Genomic DNA, 11,747 nt, shown 5'->3' with positions numbered 1-11,747 from the left:
AAGAAAAAGCTAAAAGAGTTCATCAACATCAAACCAGTGTTATAAGAAATGTTAAAGTGACTTCTTAAAAACAAGAAGAAAAAAAATAGAAAATATGAGTAATAAAATGGCGATAACTACATATCTATCAACAATTACTTCAACTAGAAATGAATTAAATGTTCCAGTTAAAAGATAGTGTGGTAGAATGGATAAGAAAACAAGACTCTTAAATTTGCTGCTTACAAGAGTCTCACTCAGATCAAAAGACACACAAAGACTGAAAGTAAAGGGATGGAAAAAGATATTTCATAAAAATGGAAACAAAGAAAGAAACAAAATGCTGGGTAGCAATACTATATCAGACAAAATAGACTTTAAAACAAAGGCTATAACAAGAGACAAAGGTAATCCCACTTCTGGGTGTTTATCTGAATAAACCTAAAACACTACTTTGAGAACACATGTGATTCATGTGTTTAGTTCAGTATTATTTATTATAGCCAAGATATGAAGGCAACGTGGGTATTCATCAATGATGAATAAAGAAGAGGTGATACATATATGCAATGGAATATTACTCAGTCATAAAAATAGAATAAGATCTTGCCATCCGTAACAACATAGATAGACTTGTAGGGTATTGTGCTGAGTGGAGTAAGTCAAAGAAAGACAAATGCCATATTTCACTTACATGTGGAATCTGAAGAGCAAAATATACAAACAAACCAAACAGAAACAAACTTGTAGATACAGAGAACATTTTGATGGTCATCAGAAGGGAGGAGGGGTTGAGGGGTAGGTGGAAAAGGGGAAGGGATTAAGAAGTACAAAAATAATTGGTAGCTCCAAAATAGTCATGAGGATGTAAAGTACAGCATAAGTAATATAGTCAATAATATTGTAATAACTATATGTGATGTCAGATGGATACTAGATTTATCAGAGTGATCACTTTGTAAGTTAGATAAATGTCTAATCGCTACATTGTACCCCTGAAACTAATATAATGTTGTATGCTAACTGTGATTAAAAAATTAAAAAATAAAAATTAATTAACAACAAATAATTCTAGCAGAACTTAAAATTAATAGTACTATTTTTAAATAATATACTAATACTATGTTAGCATAATAGTACTAAATTTAACAGTAAATAGTCTTTTTTAGTACTATTAGGTGGTGAGGATACAGAGGTAAACTAGTTGGTCAAAGTTTCCACTTTTACAAACAGAAGACAGACATAAAACATCACACAATTGATAGAAAAAGAGAGGGAAGGAGAGAAACATGTTATGAGAGTGTCCAATTCCAGAAGAATGCTTCTTGTTGTGTTAAGCTGAGTCTAAAGCTATGAAGATTGGCTATTGTTATAGTCCAGATAAGAAAGAGATTAATGAGAACCTAGATTACCTGGGAGCAGTGGGAATTAAAAGGAAGAAAAAATGCAAGAGGTAATTCAGAGACAATCAATAGAAATTGGCAACTGCTGAGATATGTAGTAAGGGAGAGGGAAAAGACAGAGTTGGAGCCTCATTGAAGAAACTGGGATGCTATTAACAGAAATACAGATGTCAAAAACATAGTTTGATGGGGTAATGATGAATTCAGATGTCGTACATTGTGTTTGATATGTCAAAAAATCTCATGAAGATGACAGTAAGTAGCTGGAACTGTAGATTGTAAATTAGGGGAGAAATTAGAACTGGAGATTCACATGTCCTGATGGACATGATAGTTAAAACAGTGAGATTGTCTATAATCATTAAAAGTAAAGGACAATGAGAGTCTTTATAGAACTGAGTGTTGTAGGAAATAACGTAATTAGGGGAAATCACAACTGGTGTTAAGGCAAGTAGGTATCATACCAAAGGGTTAGATATTGGTTTCTATGTGATCAATACTCCTCTAAGGATTTTACAGAGGTTAACTTACTTTATTTTCACAACAACTCCTAGCAAGTAGATTTTGTTATTAGCCTGACTTTATTAATTAAGAAATGGAGGCACAGAGAGATTGCTACAGCCACACAGCTCATAAGCAGTAGAGTCAAGATTCAAATCTAGAGAGCTTAGTCTCAGCCTCTGTCCTTAACCACCATGCTGTAGTACCTCTTGGCAGAGTTAGTGATTTTGAAAAGAGGGTTGCTCTTATTAAAACAGAAATCCTACAGATTAAATTTAAGTGGATAGGTTAGCAAAGCGTACATCCAAGGGCATAGGGCCAAACTTGAGAGTGACAGCAACATGCATAAGAAACACAGGCGAAAGAGGGGGTTTTGATATTAAGCAAATGGTTACTTGCAAAATCATTTTCTTATACTTTTGACAAGTGTTATGAAGGAAATTTCAGAATTCTATGGGAGTCTATATTAAGGTGTCTGAATGATTATATAGGAGGTATAGGGGGTTTCTCTCAGGGAAGTCTACCTTGAGAAAGTAACATTTCAACAGAGATCTAAATCAGGGATAGGAGTTAGCAGGAAAAAGAAGTGAAAAAAGGGCACTCTCATTTGAGAGCCCTTAGGCAAGAGGAACTTGCAAGATTCAAGTAAAGAAATCTGGGGCAAAGATAAGGGGAAAAAGCCTAAAGATTTTGGATTTTATCCTAAAAGTAATGGGAAGATATTGAAGGGATTAAGTGGAAGAGTGACAAATTAAGGCTCAGAGAATTTAAGTAAACTGTCTAGAATCATACAGCTACTAATTCACTGAGCCAAAAGGAAACCGAGGTCATCTCAGCTCTGAGGTCTTTCTCACAAAACTATATTACTGTTCTGGGCTAGGCTGCAAAATGTTTAACAACCAGCTTTTGGGGGAGAAAGCAATGATATGTAGCATTTTCTGATATATGTGGTGTAAATATCATTGCTGATTTCTAGCTACTAATATGAAGTTACCAAATGCAGAGTCGAGAAAAGATGTCACGCCATTATGTGGTATTTCTAACGTTCAGATACAATAGACGAAAATACACTCAGAAACAGAAAATAATATAATGTGCAGCAATAATGAGGAAGATAAGTTCTGTGTATTCGTTACTTTTGTTTTTAATATAATGTATTAAATTAAAAATTTTTAATAGCAGCTCTCTGGAGAAACAAACAGCTTGCCACATCGGTGAAAATTTAATAGGATCTCCTTAGCAGGTACAAGCTGGTGCCCACACACCCCCATTGCCACCTCAAAGAACCGTGTCATGGGGAACATTTTTATTTTTCTGTTTTAGTTTGGGGAGATGTTTCCTGAAATCTTAGATAAAAGCTCAGTCATGTCTCTGCACTTATCTAATTGTGTGGATCATCAGAGCATATTCTGTGGGAAGAATGTGGTTTTCTTCCCAAATAAGCCAAGAGGGTGAGGGGGGCCTCCTGGGTGGCAGGGTCTCCATGAAGTAACCAGGTGACTAATAGCAAACATTTCTGACTGACCACTCGCTTTTACTTTCAGACAGGGCAGCAAGTTTCTGGTTTCAAATACAAATATATAACTGTTGGATTGAATCTAAGCTTACATTTTCTGTATTTGTCATCATTCAGTCCTATTATTGTCATGCAACCTCCTCCTTAGGGAAACCATTAGATCCTAAAATAAAATGTTCAGAAACATGCAAATGAAAATAGCTTAAGCTCCTAGACTTTGGCAGTGTTACTTGAGTTGCTGTGGCCTCAGAAGGGACAATCATAATATTTTTCTGGCTGTCTTGTCTTGATTTATAATTTGAATCTCCATAAATGATAATAGAGAGGGCAATTATCAAAGAAATGGAAAGGGCAATTATCATTAAACTGAAAACACATCACACATCCAACAGGATGAATGACTGAGCTAAAAACGGATTTTGTGGATCTTGCAACTGTTCCAAAAGATCTTAATGGAAGCAACTTCATCTCCCCATTTTCTCCAATTAACCAGATGACTTTGGATATATTTTCCTTTCCTTACGTGTTAACACAAGTCTTGTTAATCTAATCTTCCTGAATACTGACACTACTTTAGGATATGTAAATTTATAAGACTAAACCAGTTGCTATTTGCCTGGTATTAAAAAAAAAAAAAAAAAAAGGAGAGAAAAGTTAGTTATCTTGTTTGTACATTTGTGATTCCAGGAGAATGTAGACATGCGTCTAATTTGTTTTTAACCCTTGCAATGAATCTTTTAAGTGAGAGAACATGGTGTTTTTGTTCATGAGGTTAAATACTAGACTGGACTTTGAAAGTCTCCTAAAGGGCTTTTGCCTGGTTGGATAAATTGAACAGATTATAATCCAAACTATAGGCATTAGTTATCATTACCACACATATAGAAGTAACAGGTAAATATTTACAAATGCTTTTTGTGGGGAATTCTTAACATTTGGATTTACTATTTTAAAGAGTAGAATTATAGACGTTCTCTGGAAGTGATAAGGTATGAAAGGAGAAAAAAATTATTTTTACATCTGTACAGTAAAACTAGCAGTAACATGAATGTCAATATCTACTTATATAAAGCCTTATATAATCTGATTAAATAGATCCTGATAAGAAATAATAAGGGTTTCCCCCTTTCATGTTAAGTGGGGTTCACAGAGAGATAAGATCTGGCATGCTTATCTTTGTAACATATGGATCATGAAGAAACTAAATATGAAATGATGGAGATGCTCAGGTGAATTTAATTTACATGTATTTCATTTGCGCCTCTGCTTTCTCCATTCTGCTCCTTGACAAAGCCAATCGCCTGCCACTGGTTAATGTTTATCCAGGTTAGGTTTGTTTACCTGAGAACACAGAACTGTACGGTTATCTTAGAACACTCTTAGTTGTAAAGCTCAAATATTATGGGCCAAAAAATTGAGAAAAAGTAATTCAAAAGAAAGAAGGAGAGAAAATTAATATTTCTTAATCACCTATTATTTGTCAGGTACATTAAATACATGTAATTTTAATGCTGCCATTATCTGGTATCAAACCTGTTAGTGAGTCCTGTATTTGTGTGTCCTCCCCCACAAATAAATCTATTAAATTTTACGATGTTATGCTGTGACTTCTGCAAGTACATTTGTCTTCATGTTAAATGCCTGTGCTGAGTCTGCCATGTGCTTGTTCTGGTGTGTTGTCGTTTGGAGAAAAGAATACATACCGTATCATCTAGCTGCCAACAATACTCAACATTGCTGAATATTTTCCTTTTAAAGACATGATTCTCTATTGCATCATCCTTTTTTTCTAGCTTCTAACTGCCACATGTTCTAGAGCAGTCTTTCAATGTAAGAAATATTTGACAGCTTCGTCAAAAAAGGAAACAATTGTCACCCCCCAAAAAGAGAAACAGACAAAATTTCTGTCAAACTTACCTACTATGAATTTATATAAATACGTATGTGTATACCTATCTATGGCTCATCTCGAATTGATTATATATACATATACAAATAGAAATAGAAAGTAAATTGTTAGATTTATTAGTTCAATGTGGTCAGTAAAGTTATTTAGAAATATTAAACGCTCTAAAAAACAAGAAGTGGTTTTCCTTTAAAAATTTCCCAAAGTTCTGAGTGCTTTGACTTTGTTGAACTCTCAACAATCACCATCTGTTAAGTCATTTTCTTTTGGACATCCTCACTAAGGCGGCAGGGGTGGGGGAATTCTCCTTGAATTCCAGGAAGTTTCTCTTTGGATATAATGTTTACTTCCTTTGATGTCACAATTTCTCTTGATAAATTTAAACATTTATTTTTAACATGGCTGTTAAAACTTATTCAACACTCTGTTTCAATTTCTGGTGGAGTAGAAAGGTCAATTTACGGATCAATATACTCATAGATTAAATGCTGAGTTAGTAAAAAGTGAACTTACTATTGTTTTAATACTTTTTACTGTGTTTAGAAACATGGGAGAAATTTTTTGAAAAATAAAAATTGAAAGTCCATCTACTCTAACATAAAGTATAAGTGCAATAAAATTCCCTTATCATTAATATTTTTGGGGAATTGGTATCTTTTTATCAATTGCCCAGTATACTTTTGTTAAAACCCTTTGTCAGCTGTATTTAATGCTTACAGAAATTCCATGAGGTATGTTCTGTCTGATTGTATAAATTTTACAACTAAGAGAAATTAAAAAAACAAAACAAAACAAAACATTTTGTTTCAAGGACCAAAGAAACAGTAGAGCCAGAGCAAAACTTAAACCTGGAGCTGTCTGATTCTAAGGCCTGTGGGTGGCAAAATGCAGTTTTCTAATTGTCCCAAATGTGGTCAGCTATTCTGGAGGCAAAGTAGGTCTTGTTCATATATTTTGTGCTTCGTAGAACAGTTTTAGTTAAAAACTCTTTCAGATGAAAGAGGACATTGTTCCTAATGTTTGATACATTTCAATAAACCTGAATGTTAACCTCTCTGCTCATAATCCTCCCCCAATCCCAACTGCACTCTCGTTTTCTGCAACCGAAAATCCAAAATATTGTTTCTTCCAGTTCTGTATTTAATAGGGGTTTGTTTACTTATTTACTCATTAATTCAACAAATATTTATAGCACTCTCATTACATTGCGGACATTTTTCTAGGCCTTGGAAAAACATGAAGCCCCTATGTTTGTGAAGTTTATATTTGGATGAGAGGAAGAGAAAATAACCACATACATTGATATAATACGAACATAATTAAAAAGAATATCAAATAGTGATAAAGAAAATAAAAAATAAATCAAATGGGGTAAGGACCTAGAAAATACTAATAACTGTTACTGAAAATATATTACAAGTGCCAGACACTGTTCTAAGCCTATTACATGGATTGATTAATTTAATTCTCACAAAACTCTATGTGGTAAATATTGCATTTTGGTGGACTGAGGATAGCGACAAATTACTAACCCCTCCTCAGAATTGAGAGGCGGAGTTTAATTCCTCTCTTTTTGAATTTGAGTGGGCTTTAGAGACTTGCTTGATGAATAGAATGAGGTAGAAGAAAAAATGGACTAGGTCCGGGCCTAGACTTTAAGTTCACTGGCAGCTTCTGCCTTGTTCTTTTGGAGCCATGAGTTGCCATGTAAGAAGTCAGACTGAAGTTTCGATGCTGTGAGAAAGCCCAAGCCACATGGAGAGGGTAGGGGTGTACATGCGTCCCAAAATGCGCTCCCAGCTTACAATCAGTGTATGAAGGAACCCTGTTGTATGGCCAGCCCCCTCAAGCCTTTCAATGACCAACTCCTGCTGCTGTATGAACCAGAAGGCCAAACTCTAAGTGAGAACCACCCAACTGTGTTTAGTGAAGGAGTTATGAATGAGTCTCCCCAAAATGTGCCACTTTAGCATGTAGATTACTTTAACCTGAAGTTAATCAAGACTCAGTAGACCCAGAGAATACTTTTTCCTCCTCTCTAACTGCCTAATAGAAGGACTGGTCCAGGAAGGCAATTATCACCAGAGATAACTATAAAGGGTTTAGACTCAGTGTAGTGAGCTGGGGGAAGTCTGTCAGAGCCTGTTCGTTCCAAGTCTGTTCTGTGTTCCTTTGTCTCCGCACGGCATGGCAGATGTGCTCTTCCCATCTTCCTGGGAATTGTTTTCCTTCTCTTTGGATCTCCAGACCCCTAATCCCTTCTTCTTAGCTTAGGATGGCATATAAGCCTCAACTACCAGACTGTCAGGGGCCTCTCATGTCTTTGTGAGGCTCTCATATGTACATAATTTGTTTTTCTCATGTTAATCTGTCTTATGTCAATTTAATTATTAAACGAGCCAAAAGAATCTAGTAGGGGAATAAATTTTTTTCCTCCCCTACACTAGTTAATTTACAGGAAAGTGAGAGACAATAATAAATAGTTGTTTTAAACCACTAAGTTTTGGGGTGTTTGGTTACATAGCACTGAATAATTGGAACAATTATAATCTTCCTTTTCTAGATGACAAAACCAAGTGAAAGAGCGGTTAAGTAATTTGCTCATCAAATGGTACAATCTGGATTCAAACTCAGGGAGATTTACTCCCCAACCACTATTTTAAATTCTACCTTACACTACTTTACCCCTAGAGTGAGATCAGCATTCCCAGGGTGCCCCTGTCTAAACTTGGCAGTTACTGACTAGTTTGTTTCATTTTCTCCATCAAATCATAGTGGTTAAAACTGAGGATACAGTGCCATTGGAATATGATTGCCCAGCCTGGGCACTTTTGAAAAGGGACCTTGTCCTGTCCTTGGCCCAGAAGTGTTATGTTGTCTATGACCTTTTGTGAATTGGAATCTTAAGAAAAATAAGGAAGATGTGGAGGAGATTGACCTGTGTTAATATATAATCCTTTCATTATGTGTAAAATTATAAGAATTATTCCAGTGAAATAGGAAATTGCATGGCATTTTGATTAAAGAAAAGGAGAATGAAGTAATTTTGTTAAATTAAAGGGCCAATAATTGTCATCAAATCAAATTGCTTGGCATACAAATATGTCACATCTCTTGTCTAACGCGCAGAACTGATATTCAGATGGGAAAGGAGAAACAGGATGTCTGTAGCATGATAGCATTAACCTGCACGTATTGAGCAAGATTCTCCTTCCCCAGTAAGGAAGGACAGATAAAAGTATAACGTGTCTGCCAGGCAAGTCCCGCAGTACATGTTTCCAAAGACATTTTTTCCGTAGGGTATTTATAGTTTATTTTAGCTATTTCCATGATGAAGACTTTCTGTATACACAATAGAACAGCTCATGATAACTCAAAGGAAAGCACTTTGTCGCTGCTACACATTTCCACCCCCACCCCCACCCCGGCGTCCCCAGCCTTCCAGGGGAAACTCCTGGAACTCTTGAAACTTTCCTGTCAGACTATTATACAACCCAGTGTCTTTCCCAAGCAGGAAATATGATGTTCCAAAGACAAGTTGACCTCTTATTTGAAAATGCGGGTGGGAAGGTGAAGTGGGGGAGACAAAACAGGCAAAGTCTAAGTATACTTAATTCATAGACCCACTCACAAACACAAACAAGTTAATTTTGTTAAGAACACACGATAACATTTCACTTAAGACAAAATCCCAATCATTTATTCTTCTCTGGAGTACTTCTTATGCATCCTCGAGTTTTTAAAAGTTCAAGTGTTGCATAAAAAATCAATATAATTACAGAAAGCAGCCCTTAAATAAGAATATCCTGTTTTGTTTCCTGCATACTCACTGGGGTGGCTCATCTGAATCCTTGACAACAAGTAGAGCCAGAGCAAAACTTAAACCTGGAGCTGTCTGATTCTAAGGCCTGTGGGTGGCAAAATGCAGTTTTCTAATTGTCCCAAATGTGGTCAGCTATTCTGGAGGCAAAGTAGGTCTTGTTCATATATTTTGTGCTTCGTAGAACAGTTTTAGTTAAAAACTCTTTCAGATGAAAGAGGACATTGTTCCTAATGTTTGATACATTTCAATAAACCTGAATGTTAACCTCTCTGCTCATAATCCTCCCCCAATCCCAACTGCACTCTCGTTTTCTGCAACCGAAAATCCAAAATATTGTTTCTTCCAGTTCTGTATTCAATAGGGGTTTGTTTACTTATTTACTCATTAATTCAACAAATATTTATAGCACTCTCATTACATTGCGGACATTTTTCTAGGCCTTGGAAAAACATGAAGCCCCTATGTTTGTGAAGTTTATATTTGGATGAGAGGTAGAGAAAATAACCACATACATTGATATAATACGAACATAATTAAAAAGAATATCAAATAGTGATAAAGAAAATAAAAAATAAATCAGATGAGGTAAGGACCTAGAAAATACTAATAACTGTTACTGAAAATATATTACAAGTGCCAGACACTGTTCTAAGCCTATTGGATTGATTAATTTAATTCTCACAAAACTCTATGTGGTAAATATTGCATTTTGGTGGACTGAGGATAGCGACAAATTACTAACCCCTCCTCAGAATTGAGAGGCGGAGTTTAATTCCTCTCTTTTTGAATTTGAGTGGGCTTTAGAGACTTGCTTGATGAATAGAATGAGGTAGAAGAAAAAATGGACTAGGTCCGGGCCTAGCCTTTAAGTTCACTGGCAGCTTCTGCCTTGTTCTTTTGGAGCCATGAGTTGCCATGTAAGAAGTCAGACTGAAGTTTCGATGCTGTGAGAAAGCCCAAGCCACATGGAGAGGGTAGGGGTGTACATGCGTCCCAAAATGCGCTCCCAGCTTACAATCAGTGTATGAAGGAACCCTGTTGTATGGCCAGCCCCCTCAAGCCTTTCAATGACCAACTCCTGCTGCTGTATGAACCAGAAGGCCAAACTCTAAGTGAGAACCACCCAACTGTGTTTAGTGAAGGAGTTATGAATGAGTCTCCCCAAAATGTGCCACTTTAGCATGTAGATTACTTTAACCTGAAGTTAATCAAGACTCAGTAGACCCAGAGAATACTTTTTCCTCCTCTCTAACTGCCTAATAGAAGGACTGGTCCAGGAAGGCAATTATCACCAGAGATAACTATAAAGGGTTTAGACTCAGTGTAGTGAGCTGGGGGAAGTCTGTCAGAGCCTGTTCGTTCCAAGTCTGTTCTGTGTTCCTTTGTCTCCGCACGGCATGGCAGATGTGCTCTTCCCATCTTCCTGGGAATTGTTTTCCTTCTCTTTGGATCTCCAGACCCCTAATCCCTTCTTCTTAGCTTAGGATGGCATATAAGCCTCAACTACCAGACTGTCAGGGGCCTCTCATGTCTTTGTGAGGCTCTCATATGTACATAATTTGTTTTTCTCATGTTAATCTGTCTTATGTCAATTTAATTATTAAACGAGCCAAAAGAATCTAGTAGGGGAATAAATTTTTTTCCTCCCCTACACTAGTTAATTTACAGGAAAGTGAGAGACAATAATAAATAGTTGTTTTAAACCACTAAGTTTTGGGGTGTTTGGTTACATAGCACTGAATAATTGGAACAATTATAATCTTCCTTTTCTAGATGACAAAACCAAGTGAAAGAGCGGTTAAGTAATTTGCTCATCAAATGGTACAATCTGGATTCAAACTCAGGGAGATTTACTCCCCAACCACTATTTTAAATTCTACCTTACACTACTTTACCCCTAGAGTGAGATCAGCATTCCCAGGGTGCCCCTGTCTAAACTTGGCAGTTACTGACTAGTTTGTTTCATTTTCTCCATCAAATCATAGTGGTTAAAACTGAGGATACAGTGCCATTGGAATATGATTGCCCAGCCTGGGCACTTTTGAAAAGGGACCTTGTCCTGTCCTTGGCCCAGAAGTGTTATGTTGTCTATGACCTTTTGTGAATTGGAATCTTAAGAAAAATAAGGAAGATGTGGAGGAGATTGACCTGTGTTAATATATAATCCTTTCATTATGTGTAAAATTATAAGAATTATTCCAGTGAAATAGGAAATTGCATGGCATTTTGATTAAAGAAAAGGAGAATGAAGTAATTTTGTTAAATTAAAGGGCCAATAATTGTCATCAAATCAAATTGCTTGGCATACAAATATGTCACATCTCTTGTCTAACGCGCAGAACTGATATTCAGATGGGAAAGGAGAAACAGGATGTCTGTAGCATGATAGCATTAACCTGCACGTATTGAGCAAGATTCTCCTTCCCCAGTAAGGAAGGACAGATAAAAGTATAACGTGTCTGCCAGGCAAGTCCCGCAGTACATGTTTCCAAAGACATTTTTTCCGTAGGGTATTTATAGTTTATTTTAGCTATTTCCATGATGAAGACTTTCTGTATACACAATAGAACAGCTCATGATAACTCAAAGGAAAGCACTTTGTCGCTGCTACACATTTCC

This window comes from Pteropus vampyrus, unplaced genomic scaffold, assembly GCF_000151845.1.
Source record: "Pteropus vampyrus isolate Shadow unplaced genomic scaffold, Pvam_2.0 Scaffold22, whole genome shotgun sequence".
Lineage (NCBI taxonomy): Eukaryota > Metazoa > Chordata > Mammalia > Chiroptera > Pteropodidae > Pteropus > Pteropus vampyrus.
The sequence above is the reverse complement of the archived record's forward strand: the minus strand, read 5'-3'. Positions refer to the sequence as shown.